The sequence below is a fragment of the Rutidosis leptorrhynchoides genome, chromosome 7 (genome assembly GCF_046630445.1).
Source record: "Rutidosis leptorrhynchoides isolate AG116_Rl617_1_P2 chromosome 7, CSIRO_AGI_Rlap_v1, whole genome shotgun sequence".
NCBI classification, from domain to species: Eukaryota; Viridiplantae; Streptophyta; class Magnoliopsida; order Asterales; family Asteraceae; genus Rutidosis; species Rutidosis leptorrhynchoides.
This window is the reverse complement of record NC_092339.1, coordinates 80538710-80562268: the sequence shown is the minus strand read 5'-3', so window position 1 is coordinate 80562268 and position 23559 is coordinate 80538710. Positions and strand designations below refer to the sequence as shown.

The following is a 23559-nucleotide window of genomic DNA, read 5'->3' as shown; positions in this document are numbered from 1 at the left end:
ATCTGCGCCACGAACATCAACATCATACGCACCATAGATACCAAGAAATACCAATAAAAATGAATGATGAAGTATTGATTCATAACTTCATTTATGTTGGAGAAATATTCCACAGTGATTATGTAATCTCTAAAGTTTTAGGGATTATTCATTTTTAGTTCTAACTGTAAACCAAATGAGATTAATATAAAATTAACTCATTAAATTCATATTACATCTGAAGAAAATATACATACATATATTTTCATAAAGACTGTAATAAAAATTCTTTTGTACAAAATATTACTTGTGAAATTTTATTTTAACGGGTAGGTAATACCCGAGAAATACTTAAGTTCACATTAATATATTACACTGTACATTTTCAATGATGTTTCGACAATCGTTAATTATACTCTCTCCTTTCATAGCAATATACATCATTTCACAAAAATCAAGACAACCATTTTTCATACCAATTCAATTACATATTCTGATTTTGACAGATCAAAATCCAATTCAAGATTTAAGAAGTGTCATCAATCTTAAATTCCTACATCCTTCGAAACCATACTTTGAATTCAAAATGTTATTCATAAAATCGAGGAGAATATTATTCGTATCTTTCATAATTCACGATGATTTCACTTCCACAATCATATACTAACGGATACAACCTGCGTTCAAACACTCCAATTCAAAATTTTTGAAATCACCTCGGATTGAAAATCAACGAATCGGACTCGTTATATATGAGAATGCGGATGAAACAGCCAAAGCTGTTGATGGTCTTAATAGTCAAAAGTTGATAATAAAGAAAAGTATGTTAGAAAAGAAATTTAGAACTGAAAAACGGATTAAGCAAACTATGAAGGAGGCTATTGACAAATCACAAGGACTAAACCCGTACCTAAAGAATTTAGATAATTCAGTTTCTGATGGAAATCTCAGAAGATATGCAATCTCTTTACGTATTCTAAATCCTTGCGGAAGAATTTTCTTCATCATCTTTTGATTTTTTTTAAATTCTAAAATATCATCGTATCTTCCATTATAAATATCCTCAATATTTCTGAAAAATACATTCATAACTATACTTGTCTGAAATTAGTTATCTCTTCGCGTTATCTGTATTACATCATAACGGAAAATGTTTTAGTTTTAAAATTTTTGTAACATTCGAATTTAAATTCTTGATACTTGGAGTAGTGTTGGAATGAAAGCATGAGTTAGTATAATATAATGACGTCCGATCAATGTGATTATATTGCAGTAAGTCATGTGGAAGTTCTAATGGCACATGATGAAGGTAGTACTTGATCAACATTACCCTCACCATGTACCATGTTACGCGAATCTTTTATTTTACTTAACATCTGAATATACCAAGAATGTATTTTCTTGATAGTTCTATACTTTCAGTGATTCCAGCAGTTTGCTAATATAATCGTGCCATTACATTTTTCTTTCTGCGTATAACACTAGTTATGCTCATTTGAAATCCTATCTATCGTATTTTCGGAGAAATCTTTATCATTTCATTTGTATTTCTCAATAGTGAGAAATTATCTATTTATTGAACTTGTGCTTATCATAAAACGGAACTCGACCCATTTAAGGTACTCGAAATACTCCATTCATCGATCTTATCGTTTTCTTTGATAATGATTATACTAACAATCGAATTCATTTAAAGAATTCAAGTTATATCATATTTCATGATAAGAAAATATCCTCGTTTTTGTTATCAACTTTCCTTATCCAAATTTCGGGACGAAATTTCTTTTAACGGGTAGGTACTGTCATGACCCAGAAATTTTGGTCAAATTTAAACTCTGATAACTCCGACAAGATAAGCAAATTGGTGTGTTGCATTAAAATATTTTTTCATACATTTAATTAACCATTAGACTTTATTTTACGATTCACGAACAACCTATAATTTAATACTCGAACCCGTCATGATTTATATATGATTTTACTTTCTTAAATGAAAACGTTTTATGATATAATAATTTCTATTATTATAACCTCTTAATAAAATGATTTTGAATATAATTAGTTCTAGAAAACTAAATTTTATAATATTTATATATGAAATGATAAAAATTTACTATTAAACGATGCTATTTCAAATTAAAAATTTTACGTATTAAGTCGTTTTATTTTTATGATATAATTTTTGTAATTTTTTTAAGAAACAAAGTTAAATTAAAAATGTACAATTTATAAAGCACAACGTACAACAACGTGTAGCTTAAATAGTTGAATTTAAATTAATTCATTTACTATTCATTAAATAGTAAATGAAACAAAATTAATTCATTTAATATTCACATGAAAACGACATAATTGAAATTATTAATTATAAGTTACATAAAATACCCCTGAAGTATTTTAAAAATACGACTTTTTAAAAATTTACGATTCATATTAGATTCTAGATTTATTATTATATTATTATATTTTATTTCAATATTATTATATTTATTATTTTATTATATTTAAATTAATATTATATTATATATTTTTATCCAGTCAAAAACTAGGAAAACACATATTACGCTTATAAACTTTATAAACGAACCTTTTTACAACTAAATTTATAAAGCTTAAGACCAAAACAGATATATATATATATATATATATATATATATATATATATATATATATATATATATATATATATATATATATATATATATATATAATATAAAAAGTGGAATTTTTATTCATATTTTTACCCGTCAATTATTAGCAACAGAGTACGAAATGCCGGTCCGTGAAAACTGTCGGCAGATATTATTGAATTCTAATTCACACATTTTTATTTTCATATTATTATATCATTATTATATTATCACTTTATTATAATATTATATTATTATATTCTATTTCAATATTATCATATTATTATATTTACTTATATATACTACGTTCATGTTCTAGTTGAAATCACACATATCACATATAGATCATATGTTACTCCGCAATTAACTATATTATTGTTATTATTATTATAATTATTATTCTTAATATTATTATTCTTAATCTTATTATTAATTAGTAGTATTAGTATTATGGTTACAATATATACATAAAATACTACGACGAGGTTATGTTCAAGTGATTTCAAAATGGGTTTTTCAAATGGTTTAAAGCTAAGGAATTCATGGGTATTAAATAAGGAGGTTATGGGTATTGATCGGGGGTATTGTTCGTGAATCAAAGGTCAACCTTGCATTTATCATTTCCGTTGCGTCTGCATACTTTTCCTGCAATATTAACCCACAATATTGATACGTGAGTTTTCATAGCTCCCTTTTTATATATATTTTTGGGCTGAGAATACATGCGTATTTTATAACTGTTTTACGAAATGGACACAAGTACTAAAAACATATTCTACGTTGAGTTGTACCACTTTGCATATTTTTCCCTAATAGCTTGGTAACTAATATTTATTGATAGATCTATCGGGTTTGACAACCCCAACCGGGCTAATCGCTCTAGTATCGTAAACGGTTGCATAGTACTTCATTTTTACTACACATGGTACAGTGTAGGGAGATTTCATAATAAAGGGAATATGCCACATTAATTGTTAAGTATGGTTACCGAAGCGCTCAACAACTTATAGAATACTTTTATACACTTGCGAGTGTACGGATATTTATGGAAACTGAAATCTTGTGGTCTATTACTATTACGGAAATGATTGATTATGATAAACTATGAACTCACCAACCTTTTTGGTTGACACTTTTAAGCATGTTTATTCTCAGGTATATAGAAGCTTTCGCTGTTTAACTGCTATGTTCATGGAGTCTTACATGACATATTTTTCAAGGAAACTTTGCATTCATACATTAATATGTATTATATTTTGACTGTTTAGTCAACTGATGTATTATTATGAACTATCATTTATTGGGATTGTCTATATGTAGAAATCACCATAGGACGAAAACATTTATGTACATGCTTTAAAAATGTATACTGATTTAAAAACTTTCTTATATAGAAAGCGCATCTTTTGAAATGAAAGCAATGTTTGTAAAAATGTATCATATAGAGGGCAAACCTCGCAATGGGACCGATGAATGATGTGCTGTGTCAATAGGGATTTTGGCGGGTCATCATACATGATCAACGTGATTATATTACGGTAAGTCATGCGGAAGTTCTAATGGAACGTGATGGTGGTAATGCTTGATCAACCTTACCTTCACGACGCACCATGTTACATGACTCCTTTATTTTCTCTGTTGTCATCTGAATATACTGAGACTCTATATGTGACATCATCGGAGGTCACACATAATTTCCTTCTCATCAGTGGGTGTCGGTTAAGAAAACATATTAGGTTTTATTATAATTATAAATTTCAAGCCACATGGCCATTTACAACATAGAGCTTTTTTCATTTATTTATTTACTCAATTTTCAATTTTTCAAGTTTATACAAAAAAACAAAAGTGAAACTAGGGTTTTGGTTAGGAAAATATTTTCAGGTTTTAAATGCCTTTCATTAACATATTAAATAGCTAAGGTCCATTTTTAACATATTAAATAGCTAAGATTCATTAACAATTTTATGAGTTTGAGCCTAGAAGTTATTAAAAGCTAAAATCCATTAACATATTAAATTGATCATAGATTTTTTTTTTCTATTACCTTTATTTTCTTTATCTATGTACATAGCTAATTGCCTAATTACATATTACAATAATAAACGCAAATGACCGACAATTCATAAACTCGACGCACCGAGGGGCATACCACTAGCTTGCAAACAAAAAGCCAAACACAATGTATTTTAACTTTAAGTTATAATGTAATTGTAATTGTAATAGTAATTAACAAATTACGCTTAAAAGGTTTCTTCTTGTTTCCTCAAGGAATATGCCTAGTAGAAAAAAAAAACGTTCTTTATAGAATTTATTGAGCTTTACTAATTTTTTTTTTTATATAATAATATCAAGTGCTTAATAGGAGTTCATCGTGTGGACTTTCAACTTTAACTACGTATAAGTAGACTAGTATGGTTAATGGCTGTTCTACGAACAGCCCAACATAAAATATGCTGTACCATTTAAGGATGATAATATAATACTTTGTTTTATTTTATTTGATAACAACTATAGAAACACAAGAAAAAATTAACAAAATACTAAGTATACTCCCTAGAAATTAATAAAGGTAAAGTGTTTTTATTGGGCCTTGTTAATTCAATTGTTTGTTTGTAATTTAATGGGTTGGGCCAACGGGCCAACACAACCATTAACACTGAACTTAATATGGTGGAATGAGAAGGTGAGAAGTGATTCGGCAACACACCAAAGTTCACCAAGAAGATTAGATTGAGTTAAAAGAAATGACACGTGGCAATTACAGGAGCGCTACAATAATAAGAGGCCTTTCCTTATATAGTATCAAAGGGCCTACTCCGTAAAATTTAACCGTATATGAAGAGTCCATCAATCAAGAGTTAATAAGTTTAAACTTCGTAGAGCCGTGCAATAAAAAGTAAAAAGATTATATATATATAGTAGATATATAATACGGAAGTAATCTTACTAGCATCAAAGGGCTTACTCCGTATAATTTAACCATATATGAGGAGTCCATCAATCAAGAGTTAACAAGTTTAAACCTCGTAGAGTCGTGAGAGTCAAGGCCGGTCCTGAAAGTTTTGTTGCTCGGTGCGAGATGATAATAAGATGCCCCTATTAAGATTTATGTACTTATGTACTTACTACATGGAGTGTTTGAAACGTTAGTTTATATTGCTCATACTCACATTAATATCTTAACAAATACTCCGTACAGTATAGTGTAATAGTTTGAAGAGATAAACTACACTTAAAAATCACAATGATAATGATAATATAATTCATATTATAAGTCAAGTCTGAGATCGATATATTCAAAAACTAATTCTAATATCAAAACTAAGTTCTTTTCTAGTCGGAATAGTGTGACTTGATACTAGAAAAATATTATATTTCAAAAATATAATATAATTTTTTACTAAATTATTACATACTATGTATAATTTATTTAAGAGGGCATAATAATCATAACTTATTATATCAATAAAGTAAAATATTATTTCATAAACAAGAGTTATTTAAAGTAAAACTACTCCATATAATTCTTCTATTTAACGAAATCTAGAAACATAAAATTTGTATAGAAAAATTGTGTAGCTCGTTTAATATAACAAAGAATCAAAATCGAAGGGAAAAAAAGAAATATAAAGATAAATAATTTTACTAAGCTAAATATATGAAGTTTTGAAAGTCACGAGAACTCCTCGTCATTTTATAATTAACAATTCATTGTTACTTAAAATATTCATATAGTTTCAAAAGATACATATAAATGCATTGCCTACTTTTACTATAAAACAATGTACACATTTTCTCCCTCTAGATCACTCCACATTTCTTTTCTTCCTTATTCTCATTCATCTCTCTACCCAATCACTGCAACTTGATTTTTTTTGAAGAAGAAAAAAATCTGAATGCCATATTTGATGCCCTTTCTAACTTGATGCCCAGTGCGATCGCACCCGCGGCTCTACCCCAGGTCCGGCTCTGGTGAGAGTCATATATGTGTGTGCGCGACATAGATATACTACGTGGTGAGAGCCATATTAATCTGTATGCGATATAGCTATAGTATGTGAAATTAGAAGTAAGATTTTTTTTCTTAATAAAAAATATAAACATAATATTTATTACTCCGTAGTAAATATAAAGATAAATATAAATTAAAAATTATACTTCTTCTATTTATTGTCTGTGTTGATTTTTTGTTAGATTTATAATATATTTGTGATTTGTCTATTGTGCTCTTGATTATATAAGTTGTTTTTTTTTAAAAAAAATTATTAATAAATGTAATTTGTAAATTTATTTCTATATTAAATATTACATTTTCAATATAGAAAGGTGATCCTCACACACTATAAATTGATCCATCTACACTTATTTGTATGAAATTCCTATATTACCCTTAAACTTAATACTGTATTTAATTAATTTTGAGATCAAGCCATCGCACTGCAGTAATCACCACCACTATTCTTCGCCCTTCTTTTTTATTTTTTCTTTTTTTACGTTTTCTTTGATCCGGGGTATCTGTAACATATCATGTTTGGTTCATATATATATATTTCTAAAATTGATTGAATTATATAATTTTATTTGGAATCATTTTTCTTATGACTTTATAATCTGTATATTCATTTTCAACTTTATAATCTGTATATTCATTTTCAACCACATAAAATGATAATATATACTTACAATTGTTGGGATTCTTAGTTAAATTGAGTTTCTCACAATCATGTAGACATCGAAAGTCTATATATCTAAACACATACAAGTTTCAAAAAAAAAAAAAAAAAAAATACGGAAAAGAAGAAGCGTCAGCGTCATCACCATGTCTTGGAATTTTGGTCACCGGTGATGGTTCAAGTCACCATTTTGAACAAGTCTGTTTCAAGGTGTCTTCATGTTGAAAACTTTAAGCAAAGATTTAAAAAAGGGAGATATAGAGATATTAAAGCCTCAAAGTTTATTGAACAAGATCCGGTGGCGATGGGTTTTATATTGCGTGGCGGCGCGTCGATGATCCAAAGCCTTTAAAATTTGGTGGGATAAGTTCGTACATGGATTACGAGTTAATTGGTGGTGGTCGCGTCCTCTAACTTGTAGGGGGCTGGAAGTAATCGTCGATCAAAGCATATTGGGGGTGGACGTCTTGAATGTTGAGGTTGGAAGAAAAGAAGTCAGAGAGAGGTATTAAAACCCGTATTATTTGTGTTTTCAATTTAATCAAAGGGCAATATAGGAATTTCATATAAATGTGTGTAGATAGATCAATTTGTGGTGTGTGAGAATCACCACCCTTATGAAAATAGTACGTAGTAAAATTGAAAATTAAATGATTTTTTATTTTTATTTAAAATAAGAGATAAAATTTTTGAGATAATAAGGTAAATAGTTTTGAAACAAAATAAGTAAATTAATAGAAAACACAATTATTGATGTAATGACATCATTGCTTACTTCACTCACAATTATTGATCTAATTACATCATTGCTTACATCACTCACAATTATTGATCTAATGACATCATTGCACACATCACACCACACTATGACATCATTGCATACATAATATTACACAAATACATAAATACGTATTTTAATCTGTATCCGGCCACTCATCACTGTCGAAATCATCTCTAGGGTGCCTGTACTGTTCTTCTTCTGATGATGTTTCATCCATGTGATTGTTTGGATCTGTATTGATTATGGTTTCCATTAAATCTCTTTCACGAATAGTATTCTTAACAAAAGCATCCAAAGCTGTTCCTGGTGACTGGCTTAGAGGGTGATCTGCTTGTCGAAAAGATGTTGAGTCAATGAATGTATGAGGTAATCCGTTGAGCTGACTCATTTCTACCTTGAATAATAACCATTGTTCTGGGTGAACATCTTTTGTACTGATGAGATTATATCCATACCAGCCATGGATTTTTACAAATGAATCTTGATGGATTATTGTGCCGTTTGGAGACTGTGAACATCGGACCAGGTTCTGATGGAAAATAATTACAACATATGTAGTGAGGAAATTACCAAATATTGATTCCCAATAAGACATTGTTTGATATCTTAGAAGGAATTTGAGAGTATTTCGAAACATTTGTTGTTCATCTTGGGGATTTCCTACTTGTGTTAAGAACAAATATCTGTTCATCACTTGTGCATTGAATACAATTGCAATGTAATGACACCTGGATAGATTGAGGAAGAAAGGGATTGCTTCAGGGACAAGGTGATATGGATCATGAATGTGGAAAAGGTTGAGAAAAGGGTATTCAGAATTGAAGGTCATTCCTCGAAATGGAGATCTTCCATATTTTCTAGCAAGTATTTTCCAATATGCTGTCCATGTTTCATGACAGTAGACAGGAATTGACTTTTCTAGGATTTTTTCTGTGATTTCATGTGGGAGTTGATCCATTCTTTGCCATACTGTTGATTGAGGTGCTGATGATGAAGATGAAGATTCTGCATCTGGTTGTAAAACTGCTATAACAGGAATGAGTAAATTGCTTTGTTCTGCACCTTTTCTTGAAAGAAAATTGGTTGATCCTTTTATGTGTTTGACTTCAAAATCATATTGGGAAAACCATTCTGCCCATCTGAGTAATTGAGGATGTGGGATTGTCTTGTTCTTGAATTGTAACATTTTAGGAAATGAAGACATATCCATTTCAATAAGAAATTTATGACCAATAAGGTGAAAAGCAAACCTTTTGATACCATTTTTGACTGCAAGGATTTCTTTGAAAGTAGAATGGTAGTGTGTTTCAGAAGGTTTGAAATGACCACTTTGATAACCACAGATGTTGCGGTTACCATTAATTTCTTCTAAGAGGACTGCTCCCCAGTGTTCATCACTTGCATCTGTCTGCAATATTCTTTTTCCATTGGATGGAATTTGGAGGGGAGGGAGATTATCAGTTAGTCTCTTAAGTTGTTGCACTGCTTTGGTTTGTTGAAAATTCCAGGGTAGAGGGTTCTTTTTGAGCATATCATACAATGGTTTGGTTAAATGGGAAAGGTTTTTGATGAATGGGGACATGTAATTTACTATACCAAGAAATTGTTGAATTTCCTTGGTAGTGGAAAGCATGTCTGGGAATTCAAGTAGTTTTTTCGCTACATGAGGTTGAAGGTGATATTGAGAGTTGTTGATGGTCATTCCCAAGAAATCAATTTGAGTTGTTGCTAGAATCATCTTTCTTTCTGAGAGCATAATTCCATATTGCAAAAGCAATGAATGAAATTTGTTTAGCAGTACTAAATGCTCTTCTTCATTTTTTGAAAAGAGAAGAATGTCATCAATATAAATTACTGCACTTGAGAGAATTGGTTCAAAGATCTTGATCATTGCTTTTTGAAAAGCTGAAGGAGCACTTTTTAGACCAAAGGGCATCACTGTCCATTGATAGTGATGATCAGGGATACAAAAAGCTGTTTTGTATCTTTCTTCAGGATAAATGCCAATTTGCCAAAAACCTGCTTTAAGATCAAACTTGAAAAAAACTTTTGCATTGGTTAGGCTTTGGAAGAGAGTCCATCTGTTTGGAAGAGGAAACTTATCATCTGCAAGGAATTCATTCAAAGGCTTGTAGTTGATTACAAGTCTTTTCTTGCCACGTATCTGCTCTGAATGTTTGTTGACATAGAAAGCTTCACACGCCCATGGGGATGTTGTTGGTTCGATCAGGCCTTCTTGCTGGAGTTGGGAAAGTTCTTGGACTGCAAGTTGTAAGTCTTCTGGATTCATTCCTTGGTGGCTTGCTTTTGTTGGATTGACATCTTCATTGAGCTTGAAAGGTAGTTTGATGAAAAACTCTGGATTCTGCCATAAAGGATTCTTGCATTTTTGAAGAAATTCTGTATGTGAATTAGCACAGGATGTACTAATTATCTTTGTTGAAAATTCTCCAAAATTGGTGTCAATTGTGTGTACCTGCAAATGGGTTAGTGATAACCAGGGTAATACAAAAGACTTATATTTTAGACCTTGGTTTGACCATGAAAGATTTTTGATTTGACTTAAGACATCAAAACCTAATAACAAATCTTTATTGGGAAGATGAGATCCTAAAACTCTATGACGTATTATACATTGTGGAAAGAGTTTTATGAGTAAAGGTTTACTAATAAGTTCTATAGAAAGAGAAGAACTATTAGCTGTTCGAAAGGTTTGAGAACATGGTTGCCACATATGAGAGGGGAGGAGATCTGGATTCATAATGGTTGAAGAAGAACCTGTATCAAAAAAAGCGATAAGGGTTTGAGGTTTTGAATAGTGGGTAAGGAGTATTTGGACTGGTGCATAAGGGACACTTCTTTCAACAGGATAGATTCCTTGAATATCTATCATCATCGATTCATTTTCTGAAGTATCTTCTGAGCAATTTGATTCAGAATCAGACAATTGGATCATTAAAATTGTTTCATCATTGGGCTCATCATCTAATGAAAATAAAGATTCGACGTCATGATCAGACGAGTCTTCTTCTGTAATCATCGAGACTTGTTTCATGAATTTATCTTTTTTCTTGTTTCTGCATTCCTTTGCAAAATGACCACTTTTGCCACAAATGAAGCATCGATTTTTCCCTTTAAAAGAATTTTTATTTTTCTTTCTTAGGAATTTCCATTTTCCTCGTTTGAAAGGCTTCATCTTGTAGTTTCTGTATTTCTTGAATCTTGTGGATCTTTTGGAAGAACAATTGCACTTTTCATCTTTGCACTTTATCTTAAATCTTCTGTCATCACATGCGTTGCCAAGCTTAGAGCCAGTTTCTTCAACGTATTTGAGAAATTTTTTGTGATTACAAAAATTTTCCAATGCTTCAGTAATGAATTGGTATAGAACACCTAATGAAACATCTTTTAATTGCTTGCCTGTTTTCTGGATAGTTCGTGTTGCTTCTATTGCCAGAGGTTCAGGAAAAGAGTTCAAGAAAACTTGTTTGAGATTAACATCATCTATTCCACCAAGCATATAAAATCTTTTTGACATTCGGTTATAATGCTTATTCAGGTGTTTTGATTCGAAGGAGCAGCATTTCATTTTCAAAAATTCTTCACGAGCTGCAGTAAGCATCTGATCTCCAGTACCAAGAAATTCTGTGTGAATATAATTCATGAGATCAATTGGGGATCTTGCTGAAAGGATTTCTATCTGTCGGTATTCTGTCGGTATTCACCAAGAGAATGATACCAATCAGAGAGTCTGCCTTCAAGTCTTGCAACAAATCGTCTACAGACTTCATGCATATCATTTTCCTCTAATTCAGCCGTGCACCATGCAAGAAAATGTTGCATGCGATCTCGCCATTGCGAAAAAGGAATATCATCAATAGTGAAACTTTTGAACGTTATAGATTGTGGTGTTTGGTGGGTTTCTGTGTAAGGAGTTTCAAGATCATCAAAGTGAAGTTCTTCTTGATCTGCCATGTATAGTTCTTCAAAGGCTTGAAATGGATCAAATGGTTCTGGAATTGGCCTTTTTGGCTTGATATGGGGTTTTGGATTTGGTGGTTGTATGGTAAGAGATTTCAAAAATGCACTTATCGGGTTTTCTTGTTGTAGGGCCATGGTTTCAAGGGTTTCATTTGCTGTTGAGGTTGAGGTTGAAGCACCAATAAAAGCATCGGGTTCATCTGGTTCAGTTCTGGGTACTTTTGGTTTAACTTGTGGTTTGGAGTCTATGGTATGTTTTGGTTTTAGTGAGAACGGGTTAACTGATGGGTGGAATGAAGAGTTTGCTTGAAGTGTTTGAATCTGGATGTTTGGTTGTGAAACTCTTGGGGAAAAAGGGTTTGAAGGAAAAGATGAGGGTTGATTTTGTTTATTCTGAAAATAAAATAACTGGTTTTCAAGGGCTTTTTTCTCTTGTTCTTTTTGAGAGAGGAGTTCAGAATAATTTATGGTACCTTTCATTGTAGTAACCACCATCATCAATTCTTTATGAAGTACATCAATTTTGGCTTTGATTTCTGCAGTAGTTGCTTCTATGGAAAAAACTTTAGATTTCATTTTTTCATTGTCATCTGAAAGCTTTTTTAATACTTTATTTTGAGCAACTTGATTTTCTGATTGCCAATTAAGCACTTGCTCAACAAGTGGTTGTTGAGTTCGTCTGCCTTGATGGTCAATAGCTACAGGGGCTTCTATTTTCCATGAATGAGAGATTTTCTCTGGGTTTTGAAAAGGTTTAAGAGGTGGGAATTCTTGTTCATATGATGGGTTTTGTAGTTCAAACATGTTGCATTCCGGTTGTAGGATACGATTAGATCTGGTTCTGGGGTTTCTTCTTGATCGTCTGGTAGATGGTTGAGGATCTTCTATATCTTCATCAGATTCAGAATCATCTTGATGATTTAGACATAGATAGCATTTACAAATGGAATCATCATACCATATATGTCCTGTGACTGGATCTTTACCATGATAAACAGGATTTCTTTCACTTGTAAAATATGCAACTTTTAGTGGATCAGAATCTAATACGTTTAGTTCTGAGGGAACCACTGGACAATTTTGAACAATATTTGGTTTTGGAAAACGGATCTCAACTAGACCATCTGATCTAGTGTGGAAAATTAGATCTGTTGATTGGGCTGTTTGTGTCTGGGAGTGGATTGATTCATAATTTGTTAACCAAGAAGAAGGGAGTAATTCACAAAGGGCTTCTTTGGTTATTTGTTTTGGGATGTTGGAAAGACTAGGTGTAGCTGTTGAATCTATATTAAGAAATATAGCATCTTCTGTGTTTATGTGAGATGGAACTGGTATGTCAAAAGCATGGTTTTGTACTCTGTAAACCATTTGGTAGTGAAGAGTAGCAGCATATGTGTTTACCTGAGGTGCTCCAGTTATCTGCATCTGGACTTTCAAGGCTGTCAACAGTGATGGATCTGTGAGAGGCATATTGAAATTTGGAAAGAAAGTCAGGAAGACTGTTCCAGCATTCAGAGTTGTTTGTACTGTTGCAATACAAGCATCTTGATATCTTGTAAACCTTGAATCAAGGAGAGCTATTCGAGAGACTACTCCAAGTCCTTTTCTCCCATGAAAAGTAAGAGCTAATCTGATAGCATCAAAGTGCATATGTGTGTAACCTGCTCTCTGCCAATTAGGGATTAAATGTTTTGGTAATTTTAGGAAATGAAGACATGAAATCACATTAAAATTCTATGCAAAGAGTCACTAAACACCACAAACATATCCACCAAAGTTTTACCACCATCAGAGAGTACATCATATATATTTACAAATCATATATATTTACAAAGAACTCCAATACTCACTAATTGTATACACTGATATCACTTATGGTTGCTAGAATATTTACGTTAGCAACAATACACTAACTATATTGACAAAATTTCATTCCTCGTTCCTGAACTTTACATCGACTTTGACTCCCGGTCCTTTTTTTTTTTTGTGCATTCCGCATCCCTAAACTATGAAAAGAGTACATCCCTCGTCCCCCCGTATACTTTCTGTCAAAACCTGCCGTTACCCCTTATCACGTGCATGTCATGTGAGGGTATTTTTTCATTGTTTTTTCTTCTTATATCATAAAAACCCCCAAATCTTCACAATTCACTCTTTATTCCTCGTCCCCAAATTAGGGTTCTCTCTTTCTTAAAATCGGGCACGCAGGTCGTCCTCGTCGTAAGCAATTAACGATGGTTTATTGTAATTGTGGTATACTTGCAGCTCAACGAACGTAACAACACGAAAGAATCCAGATAGGCGTTTCTTCAGATGTCGAAATCAGGTTTTATTTTTTACTAATTTTATTGTAATTTTATTTCTGATGTCGAATCCAGAAATGTGTTTTGATTAAATGCTTTGTAATCTTTTATATTTGCAGTCTTCAGATTGTGGTTTCTTTTGTTGGATTGATCCACCTACGAGGGTTGACGCTATCAGGGATGAGCCACAACAAGATTTGCTTCAATTGGAAAAGGATAAAACAAGAAGACTAAAGTGGATTATTTTTCTTCATTGGGTTGGAATTATATTGTACTTTATTGTATTTTAAGTTGTCAATGGTGCTGTTTGGGATTGTAAAATGTTGGTAATGTATGCTGAAGTAAGCAATGTGCCAATGTTGTGTTTTAACATCAATAAACATCAATGTCTCTAGCCTCACATAGCCATCTATTTAGCACTTCACAATGATTGTTTAACAATATGTCTGAATGTGCACGGCCTATGGAACAGAATATATAAAAAATTCTTAAAATGCAACTGTAAATGGTACCAAACTTTAAATCTAAATGAAGTAAAGACCAATTTTACCTGTAAAATGACTTCTTGCCCATTGTGCAGGTTGAATTTTAGAAAGATACATATGTGCAGGTTCACTAAACTCTTTAAACTCAGCCATTTTCCTTTCAAACTGAGGCACAGTGGTGGCACTTGCACAAGCCCACAAATGATTCTTATATGCAACCCCACTCCAATACTTCTTCATATTCTATTGAATGTGCCTCAAACAGAATCTGTGTTCAGCCACAGGAAAAACTTTACCAACAGTAGCTATTAGTCCCTGTAACCAAACTATATAAATTAGACATTTAAAAATAAATAATATATGACATAAATGGTATAAATGGTACCTTCTGCCTATCACTTATGAAAGTGAAATTAGACATCTCAGTTAGATCCAAATCTCTAGCCAATAATTCAAGAAACCACAACCAAGAACTGTAGCATTATGATTCCACAATTGCATAAGCAAGAGGATAAATTCTATTATTGGAGTCAAGACCAACAGCTGTTAACATAAAACCACTAGCTGGTTCTTTCATAAAAGCTCCATCCAACCCAAGAAGATCTCTTCCAATAGCATTAAATCCTCTTTTCAATGGACCCAAGCATATGTAAATCCTTTTGAACACTCTTGTCATTGATGATGGTGTATCACAATCTTCTACCTCAAGCTTAACAGTGCTACCAGGGTTAGACCTTCTCAGTTCAAGTATATAATCTCTCAGTTCTCCATATTGATCCATGTAGCTTCCCTTTATCAATTGTCTGGCTTTTTGAAGTGTCCTAAAAGCTTTATGTGGATGTATTTTGATCTCCAAATCCTTCTCTAATTGGACTTTCACTGCTTTCACTGGGATTTCTGGGTTTGTTTGTAAATGATCAACCAACTGTTTAGAAAGTAATTTTGATGTACATTGCCTAATTATTCTTGATTCAAAACAATCATGTAGATCTTTGTATGTTTTAACCACCCATGTATCTGCATTAGGTTCCTTGGACACATGTAAAACCCAGTCACATTCAATGTGCTTTGCCCTATGATGTGAGTTTTTATTCTTATCTTTATTGGTTGAAGTGCTTTTTATTTTCTTTTCCTTGGGTGTAGTGGATGTATTTGTCTTTTTCACTTTATTTCTCACCTTTAATTTGGTCCCACTAGTCTCACCTACCTCCACATCTTTTGAAGTTTGACCAGATTCTTTCCAAAAAACACCCTCACATCTTGCCCTCACTCTAATCCTATCATTTTTCACTATTACCAGATTCCTTCTACTCTCAACTGCATGCAAATTAATTGCTTCTGTAACCTCTGCCTTAGTTCTAAACTCTTGACCATGAATGAACCTAATAGTACCAACTCCAGCTGGTCTTTCCTGCTCTTGTGCCTTCAATTCTTTAAAAAAAATTTCCTCATAAAAGCAGGGTCATCCTCATCACCAATATCACTATCAAATTGATCAATACCAAAATCTTCATTATCAACATAGTCATCCTTTTGTGCTTCAGTAGGTTGTTTAGTTGAATTTCCCATGTATTCAACATCAATATCAATATTGTTTACAAATTCTCTCATGTCAACAAACTCATCAAATATATCATTCTCTTCATCTACAATAAACTCAGCATCATCTTCATCATCATTATCACTTTCATTTAATGCCTCAGGTTCATCATCTTCAACACCTTCTTCCCTAACCACTGGAACTTCACTGGATAGGACCAATGGTTCATCATCTTCAACATTATTAGCTTCTTCCCTAACTACTGGAACTTCACATGCAGGGACCAATGGTTCATCAACTTCAACATTAATATCACATTCCTTAATTACTGGAACTTCACTAGATACGACCAATGGTTCATCATCTTCAACAATTAGTTTACCTTTTAAAACTTCAGCTCCTTCTACAACTAGTTTCTTAGCAACTTTACTTTTTTTACCTTTTGGTTTATTCTTAACTGTTATTTGCTCTTCCTCAACTATCTCCTCTAAAACAAATTTACTTCTACCAGCTGGACTAACAAACTCAGGCACAATCACCTTTGGATTGAGTTCATGTTCTGTGTAAACAGACATTTCCACAATCCTATTCTTCTTCCTACTTTCTTTGACATATTTAAGCATATTTCTAACATCATCATCTAAACCTAAGGGTTCTAAACCAAAATTAAGGTCACTATCAGGCCTAAGAAAGTGATATACTATCACCTTAAAACCATCATATCCCAGGTCCTGAATGAGATGGTCAAGCTCATGTATTGAAAACATATCCATGTCAATAAAATCAATGTAACTTACTTTCCCATTCACATATTCCCTTCCTGGAGCATCAGTAAACTCTCCACCATGATGAATCTTTAGTGTAAATAGTAAATCATCACATCCTGTTAAAAATAAAAGACAAAATAAAATAGACAAAATTAGGGTTTAAAAGGATATCGAGTGTGAAATTACAGAACAAAAAATGCAATTAAGATACACAGACACTCACCATAAATAAATCTAAGATCGTAATCAGGATCTTTAGGTCGAATTGTGTAATCCATCGAATACGAGCTTCACATGCAGTCTAATGAAAAAGTTAAAGAGAACCCTAATAAATTTGGGGACGAGGAATAAAGAGTGAATTGTGAAGATTTGGGGGTTTTTATGATATAAGAAGAAAAAACAATGACAAAAATACCCTACATGACATGCACTTGATAAGGGGTAACGGCAGGTTTTGACAGAAAGTAGACGGGAGGACGAGGGATGTACTCTTTTCATAGTTTAGGGACGCGGAATGCACGAAAAAAAGAAAAAGGACCGGGAGTCAAAGTAGATGTAAAGTTCAGGGACGAGGAATGAAATTTTGTCAACTATATTTACAAAAATTCGCATAACATTGACCTTAAACCTACTCGAGTATATCTTCAAATAATCTCTTAATAAGAAGAAGTGACTGTAGCCTAACTTCTTAGCCAATTCCATCCCTACTGCTAACATAATTCGAATAGATTTTGGGATCTTAGATGCATTGCATCCAATCAATCGATCCTTTGTTCCATCTATTTGAGATCGATTCAAAACTTCTTAGTTGAGTCTCTTTAAAAGCAATCGAACTACTCCATCTTACTTTGCTAAAAACAAGTTAATTTCTAACTTGCCAAAACATATAGTCACACGTTGATTCTATAGTTTGCCACAATTTTTTACCCATTAAAATGTTTTTACCCATTAAAATGTTAACTCCCAAACCAACATCTTTAATAGTTTCACCTATGCTTAAGTTTGCAAAAGTGCCCATATCCCACCACTTATAAACCATCTCAAATATCCATAGTGACTTTGCAAAAGTTAATAAAACGTTCCACCGATTCAATGACTTCACTACACATAGGACAAAGAATCGAGTCTAAATCAGTACCTCTTTGTCGAGTTCTTCTCTAACCGGTGGTCTCTTTCTTGAAGCACGCAACACAAATATTCCAACTTTTTGAGGGGTTGGCGAATTGCGGGACAACTTTTTTAGATATCTAATAATGATATTTGATCCATACTTATTGTTTTCCATCATGCATATATGTACAAATATATTTCAATTCAGTTTATTTACAATGGATTATGCACATTACCTGAAAAAGAACCATTATGAAAGCTTAGACCATAAAGCAAAAGTAGTAATATGATAACGGACAAAATATAATAAACCTGTCTAGGCCCAAACAAATATATCATTTGGATCTGTTCAAGCCAACCGTATTGGGTTCTGTACTATAGGCAAAATCTCAAATGGATCAAAAATAAAAGTTAGCTTATACAGAGTAAAAGGTTAAATGGTTTGAACTAATATGCTGCAAGTCACTTAAGGAAACATACTTGAATGCCACAATGGTAGATAAAAACTAATTCAAGAAAACATACTTAAATGACACAATGATGAAAAAGCCACGACTGCCTACATGTAACCGAACAATGTCATCTTACCAGTCCCCTCCTTTCGTAACAGTTTGGGGTGTAACTGAAGTTTAATATTAACTAAAATATTTTACCAGCACAATACCTGTTTGTGTATCCTTTATCAAACATCAAGTCAACCACCCATTTGTTGGTTTTGTTATAGGATCCAATTCACACAGTCGTATGGTAGTAGTGGAATTCCATTTAATATTTGAAAATAATATTTTCATCAGTATGTAATATAATAGTCAAATACCATTCAACTTTTGTTGCTAACTTAATATACTGAAAAAAAATATTTCAGTAAAGGGATTAAAATTTTCACATGCTTATCGAGTTGCATCATGTTGTGAATATGAAAGGATCGCCTGGACTTTGGTAGACACAAATTTGAGAGAAAATAAATCTATTACTCACAAGAATAGATTACAAGAGTATTACAAAACTCAAATAAAAAAAAACTCTCAAACTCACATGCACTAACTAGGTTGTTGATAACTCCTAAATTATACAGTTTTTTAATAACATTTTGAGGAGTTATCTTAGTATTTTAAAGTCATTTTAACCCCAAAACACGCTAAAATGGGTAAAAATGGGAAAAAGGTATTTCTAATGATTTTATCAAAGTTATGTATTAAACAGGATAAAAAACACAGCAAGTTGCAGAACAGCTACATGAAGCCGCCGGCATGGATTCAAGAAAGCCGTCGGCTTTGGAGTCACATGTGTCAGAATGTTTCAGAATCTTCGTAAAATTGAAAGAACTTGTTGATCAAGCAAAAGGCAAAGGAAGCCGCCTGCTTGGCACTGAAGCCGCCGGCCTAGTTGACACGGTTTCTCAACTTATCGGCCAAGTTCAAGCAAAAATGGAAATGAAATCAAAAAGATTTGGCGGATCTACGAAGCCGCCGGGCTTCCCTGAAGCCGCCGGCTTAGTAATGACGGCTAAAAGATTTTATCTTGCAGATTAAGTTTAACTTGTAAAAGGAGTCACCGACCCAGGGCAAGCCACCGGCTTCCCTCTGAAGTCGCCGGCTTGGCCACCGAACTTGAACAGTATAAATACAGGCCTCTGGTCTCAGTTTTCATATGCATTAGATTTCAGAATTCAATAATTCTGATTAGGTCATTTTTAGGGTTTTCTCTAAACCCTTAGGTTAGATTTAGTCATTGTAATCAAGATTCAAGTTTTTTATTCAAGTTATTTTACATCTACCGTCTTTTTAAGGTATGATTCTATCTTTATTTTATTATTTAATTTATTTTATTCACTGTATTCGTTTCTGTTCGCCTTCTGCTATGAACTAAACGTTCATAGTGGTTACGTAGACGAAGATTGACTTCATCTGGGAATCAGATGAAGCCGCCGGCTTGATGAGGAAGGATGCCGCCGGCTTCAGTACTTCATCCGTACAGTTTCTGGTTCTTTTCCAGACATGTATGGTCGAGTTTCTGTGATGATATTTGAACTGTTTTAAATCTGTTATGCTTTAATATGCTTGTTTGCCATGCTTAATGATTAGATAACATGATTTTATGATTGATTAGTACTTGATCCGATGATCTATTACTCGATTCAGGCTACTTGTTTAGATCTAGTCCATCAAACTTGTTAAATTGAATTGCATGCAACTAGGTTAAACAACATAATAGTGATAAACTTGTTTAATTTGAATTACACTTATATAATAGAGTTTGATATTGCTAGGCTTAGTCGAAGATCCTCTGTTTGGATGTGTTTAATTAATGATTGCATGAAAACTAAGTAGTAATTAACTTTCAGCTAGTAACTTGAGTTGATCTACTTGATGTTTAATAGCTTATATAATTTGTCTGTCTATTTGCATATTGATCCGCATCATAAGATTGATATGTATCATGTAATTGAATTGAATGCTAAGAATTGAGATATTAGTCATGCACATCACATGTCTAGTATCTGCTTTAAGTCCTGCTTATTAAATGATATGCAACACTTGTCTTAACCTGCTTAGGGATAATAATTGGTCTATGATTGTTATCTTGATTTGTGTTAATATAAGTTATGAAACTTGCCCAATATGATTTTCGTATGAGTTATTCGTTCATGTAGCTGCTTTTATTTATAATTATTTAATTTGAATCTTTTACTTTATTGCTTTATTTTGTTTATCTTAAATTATCTCTTTCCTAAGAGATAAGAATCTATCCCATAAAAGACATAAAAATATATCTTTAATTCTTTAATAAGAATTAAACTATTTAATAAAACAACTTTTATCCGCATCTACGCTCTCTTGGGACGATAACCTAAAATACTACATCTGATCGGGTTTTGTTGCTCGTTAGAGTATTAAAAGTGTATTAATAAAGGTTTTATAAATTTAAATGTTTGAAAGGCAAATTAAGCACTGCACACTTTTGCACATCAATTGTGATTACTCTTTTCTGAATGAATTACAAAGGAGGTTTTCACCCCTATTTATAGAAAACTTTGAGGAGGTGGAATGGTGTGAACGCGTAACGGTGTGGACTCAAAATGGTGGCTAGCCGTCATTGTGTTCAACTTTGCTACTTCCATGTGTTGTCAAAGTTGGCTACTAGCCGTCATTGTTTCCAATTTGAATACTTCCATATGAGTTGTCAAAGTTAGCTAGCCGTAATTGTTTCCATCTTTGCTTCTTCAACTGGCTTCTTTGAACATCTAGAAAAATCTAGATTACGGCTGGAACTTATCAATTCTCCCTCTCCAGCTGTATACAAGAAAATACATCTCGGTTATGTCTCTGCATGACTCTAGCTTCTCTAGAGTCATCACCTTTGTTAACATATCTGCAAGATTCTCCTTTGCATGGATCTTCACTAGTCTCAACAGTTGTCGATCAATTACCTCGCGTATCCAATGATAGCGAATATCAATATGTTTTGTACGAGAATGGTACATGGAGTCCTTGCTCAAATCTAGATCACTCTGACTATCACAATGTACCTTGTGCTCCTTTTGCTTGATTCCAAATTCTTGGAGATAACGCTTTAACCACAACATTTTTTTCCAGCTTCCGCGGCAGCAATATATTCTGCTTCGGTTGTGGGTAATGCAACACATTTTTGCAGTCTTAACTGCCATGAAACAGTTCCCCCTGTAAAAGTGTAAATGAATCCTGAATTAGATTTCTTACTATCAAGATCTCCAGCCATATCCGATTCTGTATAGCCTTCTAAGATTGGATCTGCTCTACCGTAACAAAGAAATATCTTCTTGTACCTTTAAGATATCTAAGAATCCATGTTACATCATTCCAATGCTCTTTCCCGAGGTTCAAGAGAAAACGAAACACTTTTCCCACTGCGTGAGCAATATCGGGCCTCGTACACACCATTGCATACATCAAACTTCTAACAGCTGAAGAATATAGTACTGACGACATCTCCCCGATCTCTTCCATGGATGATGGGCATGAACTCTTACTTAACTTGAAATGATTGGCTAATGGAATGCTAACAGGCTTGGCGTTGTTCATATTGAACCGTACAAGTACTCGTTCAATATACTTCTCCTGAGATAGCCATAACCTTCTATCCTTCTTGTCTCGGGTAATCTGCTTTCCCAAAAATCGTTGATCTTGTCCTAAGTCTTTCATATCAAAAGACTTAGAGAGTTCCTTCTTCAGCTGGTTCGTTTCGTCTTTCCCTACGATCAAAATATCGTCTACATATAGTAAAAGAGCAACGAAATTTCCTTCAGAAAACTTCTGAATGTAGACACACTCATCTGCTATAGTTTTCTTGTACCCTTGACACACCATGCACGAGTTAAACTTCTTGTACCATTGCTTAGGTGCCTGCTTCAAACCATATAAACTTTTCTTCAGCTTGCATACGAGGTTATCTCCTAAAACCTCAAAACCTTCTGGCTGCTCCATGTAAATTTCTTCATGTAAATCTCCATGAAGAAAAGCTGTCTTTACATCCATCTGTTCAAGCTCTAAGTTTATACTTGCGACCAATCCAAGTATGACTCTAATTGAATTCATCTTGACTACTGGTGAAAATATCTCGTCAAAATCAATCCCCTTCTTCTGTTGGAATCCTTTGACTACAAGTCGTGCTTTGTATTTCACCACTTTTCCACTGCTATCCCTTTTCAGCTTGAACACCCATTTATTTTTCAGTGCCTTCTTCCTTTGTGGAAGTTCTACGATCTCATAAGTCTGATTTTTCTGCAGAGAATCCATCTCATCCTGCATTACGAGCAACCATATTTCTTTGTCCTTATGAGATACTGCTTCATGAAAACTCTCTGGTTCTCCATCTTCAGTAAGTAGAAGGCACTCGGATTCCGGATATCTACTCGATGGAATCCGGCCTCATTCAGATCTACGAACTTCTGGAATATACTAAGGAGATCCACCATCATCTTTGCATTGTGATGGTCCTGGAATGTATGGCAGATGGGGTTGTGGCTCCCCCTGCTCAGCACCATCATTTTCCTCATTATCTTCTACTTCCGGTATTTCATCTTGCACTGTATGTTCATTTCTCATAAATAATTCTGTTGTTGCCTCTGGCTCCTGAGCAACAACATTTGAATTCCGAGATATTGTGGGCTTTTCAATATCTTCTATTGTCTGGCTTTCATGGAACACCACATCCCTACTTCTGATCACCTTCTTCTCCTTTGGATCCCATAATTTGTATTCAATTTCTTCATCTCCATAGCCTATGAATATGCATGGAGAGGTCCTTGCATCCAGCTTCTGTCTGAGC

General features: G+C 33.2%; 1 long non-coding RNA gene across 1 annotated transcript; it reads left to right on the top strand.

Moving 5' to 3' along the window:
* The first annotated feature begins 7264 nt into the window (after positions 1–7264).
* Positions 7265–14671, top strand: LOC139858822 (uncharacterized). The gene is made up of 3 exons (XR_011763089.1): positions 7265–7790; positions 14313–14373; positions 14470–14671. It is a non-coding gene; the product is annotated as an uncharacterized lncRNA (long non-coding RNA).
* Positions 14672–23559: the final 8888 nt, after the last annotated feature.